Source organism: Dermochelys coriacea, chromosome 3 (genome assembly GCF_009764565.3).
Source record: "Dermochelys coriacea isolate rDerCor1 chromosome 3, rDerCor1.pri.v4, whole genome shotgun sequence".
Classification (NCBI taxonomy): Eukaryota; Metazoa; Chordata; order Testudines; family Dermochelyidae; genus Dermochelys; species Dermochelys coriacea.
In genome coordinates, this window is record NC_050070.1 from 197,267,090 (window position 1) to 197,278,178 (window position 11,089).

At 41.3% G+C, this 11,089-nt stretch overlaps 1 long non-coding RNA gene across 1 annotated transcript; it reads left to right on the forward strand.

The window, feature by feature from the left end:
• Positions 1-3,418: 3,418 nt before the first annotated feature.
• LOC122459165 lies at positions 3,419-10,879 on the forward strand. The gene is made up of 3 exons (XR_006279669.1): positions 3,419-3,573; positions 9,264-9,412; positions 10,020-10,879. It is a non-coding gene; the product is annotated as an uncharacterized LOC122459165 (long non-coding RNA).
• Positions 10,880-11,089: the final 210 nt, after the last annotated feature.

Sequence of the window (11,089 nt, forward strand, 5' to 3'; positions counted from 1 at the left end):
ACCATGGGCGAATGGTGACCTGGCCATAGATGGGGCTAGCTCCCTCACCTCCCATTTCCCCCCTTCCTCACAGGATCCCACAGCACCCTCAGCACTGGACTGCTGAGCAGCACAGCTGCAGCACCCCCAGCCCTGCAGCGCCAGGCAGCGTGGCCCAGCGCCAGCCAACCCAAGTCCCTGCAGCAGGTCATCCAGCCCCAGACAGTGTGGGCCAGGCATCGTGCCGGGAATTGCAGGAGGGGTATGGGGGCAGAGGGTAGGTGGGGCCATGCCAGGTTGTTTGGGGAGGCACAGCCTCCCCCAGCCTATGATACCCGCCGCCCATGAGGATAACTTTCCTGTATGGCACTGCTTCCTTCCAGTGAGGTTCTCAGATGCACAGGATGAATTTCTGAAATACATTGGTATGGGCAACAATGCCCTTTTGCAGAGAGATTCGGTTCTCTGGGGGGCCGTGGGACATCACTATGGACTCTAATCACTCACCACCCACAGTTAATTAAAAAACCTCTAACACCACTCTTCATATGTCTGTCTCCCTTGAACAAAAGCTGAGCCTCAGCATTTAGGAATGTACCAAAAACCCATTCCAAGTGGGCACAGACTGAAAAAGATTAGCTAATGACCTCTGCACTAGTGTCAAACAAAGAGAGGCCTCATACTGCCTGGAAATCCACTTGGAATGAGGAGAAAAATCTGGACTGTATTTCTATGCCCATTTAAATTAACCCATGTGTAGTCCCTGACTCCAGGATGATTCCAGTCCAGTACTATGTGAGCTCCATTCCCCATCAGCAACCACCAGCCAGTTTGACTTACCTATTCATGTTAACTTCTCTTCTATGGTCACGGTCCTCTGTACTACTTGCTGTTATCTTAACTTGCTGTGTCTTCTGACCAGAGTGGGCATTGCTATGGGCAATGTTGTGGATATTCTGAGGGCTCTTCATATCAGTGGAAAAGTGGTGTAGCCTGTGTCTGGTCACCCTAGGCAAAGAGGCAGGAGGTGAGTTTTTTTGTGTTGGGCATGAGCTTATCCCTCTTGCCCATCCTACTGTCCATCACAAATAACCAAAAATTGAATTAAAAAAATCAAATCCCAAATCAACAGCTCTTGAAGTGACTGCCACTGTGGTGGTTCCCCACAGAGTATGCAGAGAATGCCATCGTTAGGAAGGCAGGTGTTAATTAGGGAGGTTGCTTTTGATGTTAACTAGCTGAGAACTTTGTTCAGTCTTATAACAGGAGCATGGAGCTCTAGCTTCCAATTTATCATTATTTATCATTTATATTGTTGTAGCACCTAGAGCCCTCAGCCAGTGGGGCCCCATTGTGCTAGAGCTTTACAGATATAGTAAATGACGGTCCTTCCCCCAAAGGGCTAATAATCTAAATAAACAAGACATAACACATGAATGAGATAAACAAGTGATTAGGGGAGGGGAGGGTGTTGGACAGGGTCTCAGATGTAGTGAGATGTTTTAGTACAGACTGACTTTGTGTATGTTTCTGAGCCAATTAATAGCAGTGATCACAACTCGCCCCCTGCCTTGACATCATCTGAGGGCAGTTTTCTGTAGGCATTTCCACCCATCTCATAACATTGACATATGATGCACTGTAATTGCCCCTTCTCCGAACAGGTGTCCTATTTAATGACTATAGTGGATTGTCTCAATTTCAGTCCAGAGGAGGATCCTGACCATTTGGAGCTGGCCAGCCAAGCTAGGTCTACTGCTGCCTTAAAGGCTGGGAGGAAGCAGTCTTGGTTATACACATTTGGGGCACCACTGACCTCTATGGAGATGTGTAAGGAGTGGATGTAACAATGGCTGCCTGTAACAAGGCACCTCCTCATGAACCTGCATAAGAGCTTGTCACAATGGCAGTGTTTGGGCTCTTCTGAGTGAAAAGACTGCTCAGCTCCAGCAACACTGTTGGCACTAAACTCCTCAACTGAGCAGTCAAGGACAAGACAGTGCATACTACACCCACTACACCTACTACACCTACTACACTCTGGATGGCACAAAAACCATGCTTGCCTTTGCTCCTGCAGTCATCGTGCTCATAGCACAAGGCCACCTTCTTACACCAAAACTTCAACCGCTGGTATCAGCAATAGCACTGCATCAGTAGAGAAAACACTTTATAGATTTTCCTACTTTACACAAAGCCTCTCATGGTCAAATCCTGAAATCTTCACCAGGCTCAGTGGAAATCTGTATGCAAAGCCAAATGTTATCTTTCCTTGTGGGTTGATTGGATTATGCTGTCAATTTAAAACTCAACAAAATTCTCTCTTTTAAAAACAAATCACTTGCAGTTAGTTCTTCATATCTTGTTGCAGCCCATCTATTTTTCTCATTATACTGTAATTAAAAACTTATATGCAATGTACCAAAGACATCTATCCTACCCTTGATGTGGACCATATACAAAACCACCATTAACTTTAATAGGGTGATTTGAATATATTGAAAGGAGAATGGATCCCATTTTATTGAATATTCCAGGTTCTCTTCACTTTGGGAGATAATCTTACCCTAGACGTTACCTAAACTAGAGACCTAGAAACAGTTTGAGCATTCCAGGTGAAATTCACCCTGTGGAGAAAGCCAACGTATGGTGTGATTAAATATACATGCCTCCTTTCTCCCATTACACTAGTGATGGGGAAGCCAGTAAGCATATGAGAAGACATAGCTGCCTCTGCCCACTTGGCATCAGTGGAAAGTTCCCATGCAGAGAACGAATTCTCCATTGGCCTCTGGTTGCTTTAGTGCCACTTTGCACAGTGTAATATGGCTTTAGCAGTCCAGAGAATCCAGACCTACCCGTGTACATTTATTTAAGAGATTACGACCCAAAACCCATTGAAGTTTACAGAAACATTCCCATTGACTTCAGTTGACTTCAGTTGAACTACAGGGTGAAATCTTGGCTCATTTGAAGTCAATGGGAGTTTTGACAATGACTTTAGTGGAGTCAGGAATTCACTCTGCCTGTGTAATTGTGTCTCCAATATTTTTTGGCATATGTATATGGTAACAAACAACTTAGAGGTTCTTTTCTGGATGGCCCTGATTCTGAAAACATTTACTAATGTATTTAAGTACATGATTAGTTACACGTGTGCTAAATTTTAAGTATATAAATAAGTGTTTTCAGGATTGAGGCCTTCATGAGTAAGAGCGTTGCATTTTCAGGAGACAATAACACTACTAAAAGTTATTTGCCATTATCTGTCAATGGAGGGCTGTGACGAGGCACATTTGCCCCGCACTGGTACTGCGAGGGTTAACTCCACTCTCTGGGCCAAGGGGGCCACACCCCTGCGTCCCTGCTGGCATGCTCTGGATGGAAACTGGGTATAAAAGGGAGCAGGTTGGCTCATTTGGGGGTGGACCTTTGAAGAGGGAGGATGTACCCTGTGAGCTCTAGTTTGAGAACTGTAGAAGCCCCAGATGTTAGAAGTCAGGGATGCTGAGACTCCAGAGGATGCTCAAGGAGTGATAGAGCTGCACTGACTGAGGAGCCCAGACACCCTGGAGATGCTGCATCAGGAACAGGGTAGGAAGTAGCTCAGGGGGACTAGTTATTGTGTTGAGTGGGGTTGTGTATTTTGAGTGGATTCCCTGCTGCCCCTGTGGTGGGCACACTTGCCACTGACAGGGCCCTGAGCTGGTGGAGCAGAGAGGGCCTGTGTCCCCCTATCTGGCTACCACCTACCCTGGGGTGGTGGCCCACTCCCATGACTGGCCACTAGGCCACATAGCCTTACAGAAGGGGAAGTTATGACTCTGGCCATCCCTGAGAGAGGGTGACCCTACAGGCTCTGGCTGCTAGACAACACAGCCCTCCTGAATTGGGAAGTTGTATTGTCTCTGGCTGCTAGGCCATATAGCCCCACAGAAGTGGGCTGTTAGACTGACTATGGTCATATTGACTCTTGCCCCTAGGTCATACTGCCTTGTGTAGTCAAATGGCCACACTGACTCTGACCACTATTCTAAACACTGTGGCTGAACTAGGGAGCCATACTGACTCAGGCCATTTGGTCCCACAGCCCTGTGGGAAGGGGCTGTCACCTTGACTTTGGCCATTGGGCCATACAACCTTGAGAGTGGCCATATTGACTTTTATCACTAGGCCAATCTACCCCAAGACAAGGTGGTTATAAAGATGTGACCACAGGGAAGTAATTAACACAAGAGGGGATGGAGTGCACTGGTCCTGAGACAAGGACTAAAATGTGACATAAGACACTCTGGGAAAATGAATGTAGGCAGTTATTTGAAAATGCCCATAGACAAATATTTAATAAACCACCTCTTTTTATTTGGAAAGATTGAAAATACAGTTTATCTGAACTTTTTTAAAAATTTCTTTGAATTACTTTTGAAATGCCTGTGATAATAGGTCAGGAACAAAACCAAAGAAGAGATTCTCAAGCTGCAGCCTTTGAAAGTTTGGAATAATTTTGCAGATGGAATGCATCCATTTCTATGAATGAGCTACTATACAGTATTTTTCAGAAAGGATTTAATGTTGCAAGGGTTTAATCTGGTTACATATCAAGAGGCAGACCATGGGGGAAAAAATCATTCATAAGGCATTTTGTTAAAATTGAAGACTGTTTGGACAGAACCACTGTGAAACTCTTCTCTGCCCAGGAATATGTGAGCATTATGTAAACAGAGTTGCTGCTTCCTGTTATATTTCCAAAAAGTAGTATTTACTTCAAATTCAGAACTGATCATGAGTTTTCCTGGGTGGAAATAAAACAACTGATTTGTTGATTTTAATAAACTCACTATGTAAAGGATAAGGAACAGGCTGAATATAAGAACAAAAAGTCCAGCTTTTGACTTAGCTATTATTTACTGGTGGAATGGAACAGTCTGATCTTCATTTGTTTATAGCTTTGTGTGATATATGAGACAGTGTGCCATTATGATACCCTATGCAAGATAGGCAAAGCAAAAATTGAAATATCATCACAGCTGCTACACACAAATTTCAGTATGTATTTTTTGATTTTTAAAAAGCCTTTGTTCTCCCCGCCCCCCTTTTTGAATGTGTTATAAGCAGTTTTGGAGGTAAAATACACTTTGAAATCCAAGAATAAACAACCCACTAAAACATTTTTTCCTTCAATGCTGCACATGTACTATTTTATGTGCTGATTAATAGCATAATTCATATAACTACTAGTTATGTAACACAGTTGCCAATACCTTCTTTCCAATTTAATCAGAGCTGAATTGATTGTTCCCATAACCAAATATACTTCTCTGTTAGCTCATTATAAATGACCTATAAAAACGTTTACTTCTCTCCTCTGAACAGTTTAAAATAAGAAAACACAGAATCTCAGTAAACCTGGAACACAAAGTAAAGCAGAATTCATGGCTTTCATAATTCCTCAGGTGCAGCATGTCACACCCAGATTTGCTCAGAGGCACTTTATACACTGTTGATTTATTCTACTGTGAATCTGAATGAAGATAAAGCAGCAAAGCTGTAGCTTTCCTGCTCTTTAGATGGGATTTCACATTCTGCTTGCCAACTCATTAGGAATGACATTCATTCCTCCAGCTTTTTCAGATTTATTTTTATGTTTAGTTTCCTTAATCCTGAAACAAAGAGCTTTACAGTGCTCTGGTGCTCTTATATTCACCAGAACATTCATTTAAAAAAAAGTCCCATAAAGCTTTAACTATTGTAAGGAGTTCTAGAAGTAAAAGTTTCAAACTGTTTAACTAGATGCTTGTAGAAACTTATTAAACAATCATAATGTGTCACCCACACAATGTGTTGAAAATGTACTTCCAGCTTTTAATGAACAGGACTCTTTGTAAGAGAGTCAGACAGTCTGGGAGAAACAAAGCAGAAGAGGCTAAGATGCTTAGACTTCTATAGTTGGTCATTATTCTGTGCCCTTTTCATGCCCTTTGCAAATATTCAAGACTATGAAAACCAGGTATTTTGTTTGCTAGTTACGAAATCTGCAATAAAGTCAGCTTTGGGCTTTTTACTTCTGTCTTCTTTAAATTAAATGTATTTCTCTGAAAGATAAATGTATTTCTCTGAAAACAATAACAGTAAGATGTATTTAATGAGGATTTCACCCGTGGATGTTTCATAGCATTCAATCTTTGTAACTGTTCTTTTGTTCCAATCATATGTAGTGGGATATCCTACTTTTCATCACTGCAATGTGGTCACATAAAGTGTAGAATTATGCATATAAAAATGGAGGATCTCCTTATTTATCAGTATGAAATTATTTCCATTTCACTGGTGGGACTACTCACTTGCTTAAAGTATGTGTGTAAGTGCATTGATTGACTGGTGTTTCCTGCTGCAGTCGTCTTTAGTATGTTCCTTATTTTGGTAACATGTTTAGTCTGATCTGCTCTGAGCTATGAAGAGAAGTAGGATAACATGACATTTCCCCATCCATCTTTAATTGTTTAGTATTGAACATTTCAAGTTAAAATAAAAATGAATACTGTAAAATCTGCTGAGGGATTTTTATAGCATTCATTTTTATATATGAAGAATACTTTGTTCAGGAGCTTCAGTTTTATACCTAGACATATTTATTATGCATGAAACCTAGAATTACAGACAGAAAAGGTCCCTTGAAAGTTGGACGTCTATATTCCATCTGTTGGTGCAAAAAGAAAAGCGCCGTGCCCTGTAAATGAGTGATTGTTTTATACCAAATATCATCTGTGAGTGTAAATTTGCAAGAAAGGGCAAAGGGGGAAGCAGCGACTTGCAGGTTATTGTTCAAATGCTCAGAATGGGCAGCACAATGGCAGACAAAATTTACTGAAAAATGCAAGGCATTTGTCAAGAATCATTTGAACCACCTATACATATTAACTCTAACCACTCAGGAAGAAGATACAGGTGATACTGTGAGCAGCACAAAGAAACCCTTTGCTAAATGTGCAGCAGCTGTTAAAAAGGCACACAACTATAGAATGAGATGGAAAATAATGAAACCCTTTATAATGGAGGCTGTCAGATAATTACTGAAAGATATTAACATGTATTATTGATCAGCCTAAATATCATGCTCATCTGAAGTTTCAGTATTTACAGTTGATTCATATTTTTAATAATCTTGTACAAATACAGTGCCTTGATACTGCTCTCACTTACGCCACGGTAAATCAGTTAGTGGAGTTACACCATTGTGAGAGTACAATCAGGTGCAATATTTATATTATTTCAGACCTAAATAATTCTGTCATGATCATAATTGCTGTTTGCCTGTTTTCCCCACCACATTGTGCCTCCCCTGGCTCTCTGATATGAGAAACTGTACAGCATTTTATGCTTTTTTTTAGATTTTTTTTCTTAAACAATGCAACTTTATTTTATAAAAGTATAATTACTGTGGCTAAATAAACCAGAATTAATTAAATTTTGGCTACTTGACATTTATAGTTAATTAGTTATCTAGCATAAACTGTGAAATAAGTATTTTTCATCTGTTTTATCAACCGTGCTGAAATCTTGAAGTAGTCTCAAAACGGTCACACAAATAGCTAGTTTGGCAAAATCTATTAGACTGCACTAATGAAGGAACATGTTACTGGCATCTTCATCTCTTCAATTTCAGCTATCAAAGATGATGATTATTTACTACTTTTGGTAATGCCCAAAGTTTCCAATTAGGACAACTTTGAGCTTTTTGCAGAACAAAAACCAAGATGTAACAAGTGAATCTAGCAAACAATGGGGTGGGGAGAGGGACTATAATTAGTAATTATAGTAATTATAATTAACAAATTAAAAAACAACAGTAATTAGATTAAACAATTATATAGCCCAACAATATACTTAATTGTTCCAAATCATTTTAAAACTTTTTTTCCAAAGCATTGCCCATTTCTAGTTCTTTATTTTAATCTCTGCCTGTTTATACACTTTTTTAACCACAATCTAAGGGTTACACCCATTCAGTCTGCATCAAAACTGCACAGTGAGTTCTGTACAGCTGGTGGGCAGAATGTTTGGGGTGATGAAGTCACACACAGAGGCCCACAATCCAGAGCCAAGGAATGGATGGCTGTGCTGTCCCCTCTCCTTCCTTCCCCCGCCCCCGGCGAATATACCAGCCTATCAGCTGAAATAACTGGTACAGAGGGGGTGTACCACTATGAACCAGTCTCTTTGGATCTACATAAAGTTGGATCTGAAGCCTTTCCCTTTCCCTTCAACATCCTACTATAGGGGTAGGCTGTGTGGAGATCTTTGCCACCATTTCTCCAGTGCAGCCCGTAAGTGGTGTGGACAGCCTAATGCTAGCCCTGAATTTCATCCCAAAAAGAATTGCTCCAACCACCCTAGTTTCCATTTTTCTAATCCTCTCCTCTAGCTGCCTAGGGGTTTATTAGCATGTGCATGGAGCTGAAAGTAGGCCACATCTGGCAAGGATTTTATTTCTTTGCTCTCAATGTGTGCAGTGTAAAAAGAGGAAATATTTGTGAAGAGAATGTGAGGGGATCTTAAAGTTCTCAGGCCACCTCTGTCCCCATCACTGCTGCTTTTACACAGCCATTGCTTCCACAGCTTTATGAGCTGGTGGCCTTGTTTACACTAGACTTTTTTGTTAAAATCTCCCTGCTTTGCAACCCATCACCATCAGCAACACTGGGAGCATTAGTTGAGACTGTCCACTGAGATTTGGATGAGGCAAGGGGCAAAATGACAACAGCTGCTCCATGCTATCCCTCCCACCAGTGCAGATGCATTGATCCTACACCAATGGTAGGAGATACGAAGTAAAAGGCTGGTGTAAAAAAGACACTAGTTGCATGAAACCAGCCTCAAACACATCCACTGTTAAACTCCTTCCACGGCTGTCATTCAGCGACCACCCTCAGGTGGCCTTGACTAATTTGCAAAACAAAAGGAACCTTTCCTGAATTCAGATATCAACAACCCTCCATTTTAAACCACGGTTAGATGTTAAGGGTCTGAATTTGGTCCATGGGTTAGTATCTACTCTAAATAGCCAATCAGTTCAAAGGCAACTATTGTCCTCCCCAGTTAGCCCAACTCATTACAGAGCTAGGTGCTAATCCTTCTTGCAGATTCCCATATTAGATGTTTATTTACTTAAGTTATTGGTTTTATATTGCTCTTGCCTCAATACTCTGTCATCATCCCGACATCATCCCGACTGAAGCTGTGTGTAACATCACTCACATCTGCCATGATGCCTCTTTCTTTTGCAGTGCTCTCACTTCCTATCCATCCCAAATGCCATTGTCAGTACTCCAGCCAACCTCGCCTGTGCCATTTTTCAGGGAAGAAAATGGCACAGGCTCATCCACCAGACGGATGGGGTGGAAACAGAATTCCTGAGCACTAGGCTAAGGAGGAGGTAACATTTTCACCTTTCATTTACCATTTTTTATTCTCTTCTAGAAACTTTGATGGATCAGACTCACCTCAGAAACCCAAACACCCTTTTAAACTTAAAAGGACCCTCACCTAAACATATAGAAGTATTGTTTTTATTTAGCCTTCTGCTAATTTCTTGCCCTGTTTTCCCTGTGATCACCGTGTTTTCTACGTAGCAAGTTGCTTTTTCCTTCCTTTGATTTTGAAGAAGGGCCTTTGTCTTCAGATGAGTGTTCTCGGCATCTCCAATCATGTAAGTCCCATGATTTTTACCACATACTGCTACCAACTGCCCTATTTTTGACCTATTTGGGTTAATTTTCTTCAGTTTTATTAGGCAACCCCAAGTGCCACAGTACACTAAGTACATTGTAAATTAAGTCTTACGTTATTTTGGTAACTTAATTCTAATACTAAAAATAAAACAAAACAACTAATTTATTACAATGAAATCAAGGCTCATCTTCTATTTGCATGAAATTGCCTGTCTGACTTTTTGTGTTTTTCCTTTAATGTTCATCACTTGTGCATGCTACCCCATCTCTCTTTCTCTTTTTTTTTTTTTTTTTTTTTATCTTGCATATTAGCTGGGATCCCATTTGTGAGCGAAGAGAAGTATGTTGATATATGTCAGTTCTAGCCTCCAGTCCTGCAACTGTTCCCAGGTCTCCGTCCGATGGAGCTCCACTGTCTCCAGGGAGCAGAGACAGAGATGGGAGAAGATGGAGCACGGGAATTGCTGCTCTCTGTGACACTTTCCTTGGCCCTGCTCCTGGATTTCAAGATGGGAGATGTTATAGCTCAGAGCTGTATTACTTCCATCTGGATCTTGTCTGTGGTGCTATTCTACAGCCAGAGTGGGACTCAGTTAATGGATTAGGGTAGAGAGTCAGTCTATGGCTACACTAGCTGAGCCACTGTAAGCTCTCTGCTGACATAGCACTGTCTGCACCGACACTTAAATTGGCATAAGTTATGTCGCTCGAGGGTGGCTAATTCACACCCCTGAGCGACATAACTTATGTCGACTTACGCTGTCGTGTAGCCATAGCCTAAGGAATAGTCTATTTCCTATGGACATGTGTGGTGTGGTACAAATATTGTTTTATTCAAATTCGTAACCCAGGTATTACAGCAGGGAGGTCCGCCAGCTTTTTGCTCCCTCGATGCTAATTAGTAGCTTATGGCCAGTATTAAATATGGTACTTCATGAACCATAAATTCCTAAAAGGAAACTCTCTCACATTCCCTGAGTCTCTTTCTCAAGCCAGCCCAGCCTTGATATAACTAAGAGCAATGCCAGTACCAAGCCCTGAAGCAATAAATAAGCTTGTTCATTACAAGTCTGGTGCTTAATAATTATTACACATAGAACTAACAGTGGCAGTAAGCTGTTCTAGCCAGTTCTGTCTAGGTTTGAAGCTCTGCCAGCTCCATGTAGGGATACTAATAAAGCCTCGAGTTGTTCTGATTGTGTCTCATTCTTTCAAACATTTATTGACTTAAATCATATAGTTTCACAAAATACACTGGGAAGCTGGTGGTAAATCACACCAGCTTTGATACTTGATCTGGCTGTAAATTTGCCATCTCTGGTAGACTTTTTTTTTAACTGCTCTTACAGCTAGACTGGCTGTGGAAAAACCCTGGCCCATGT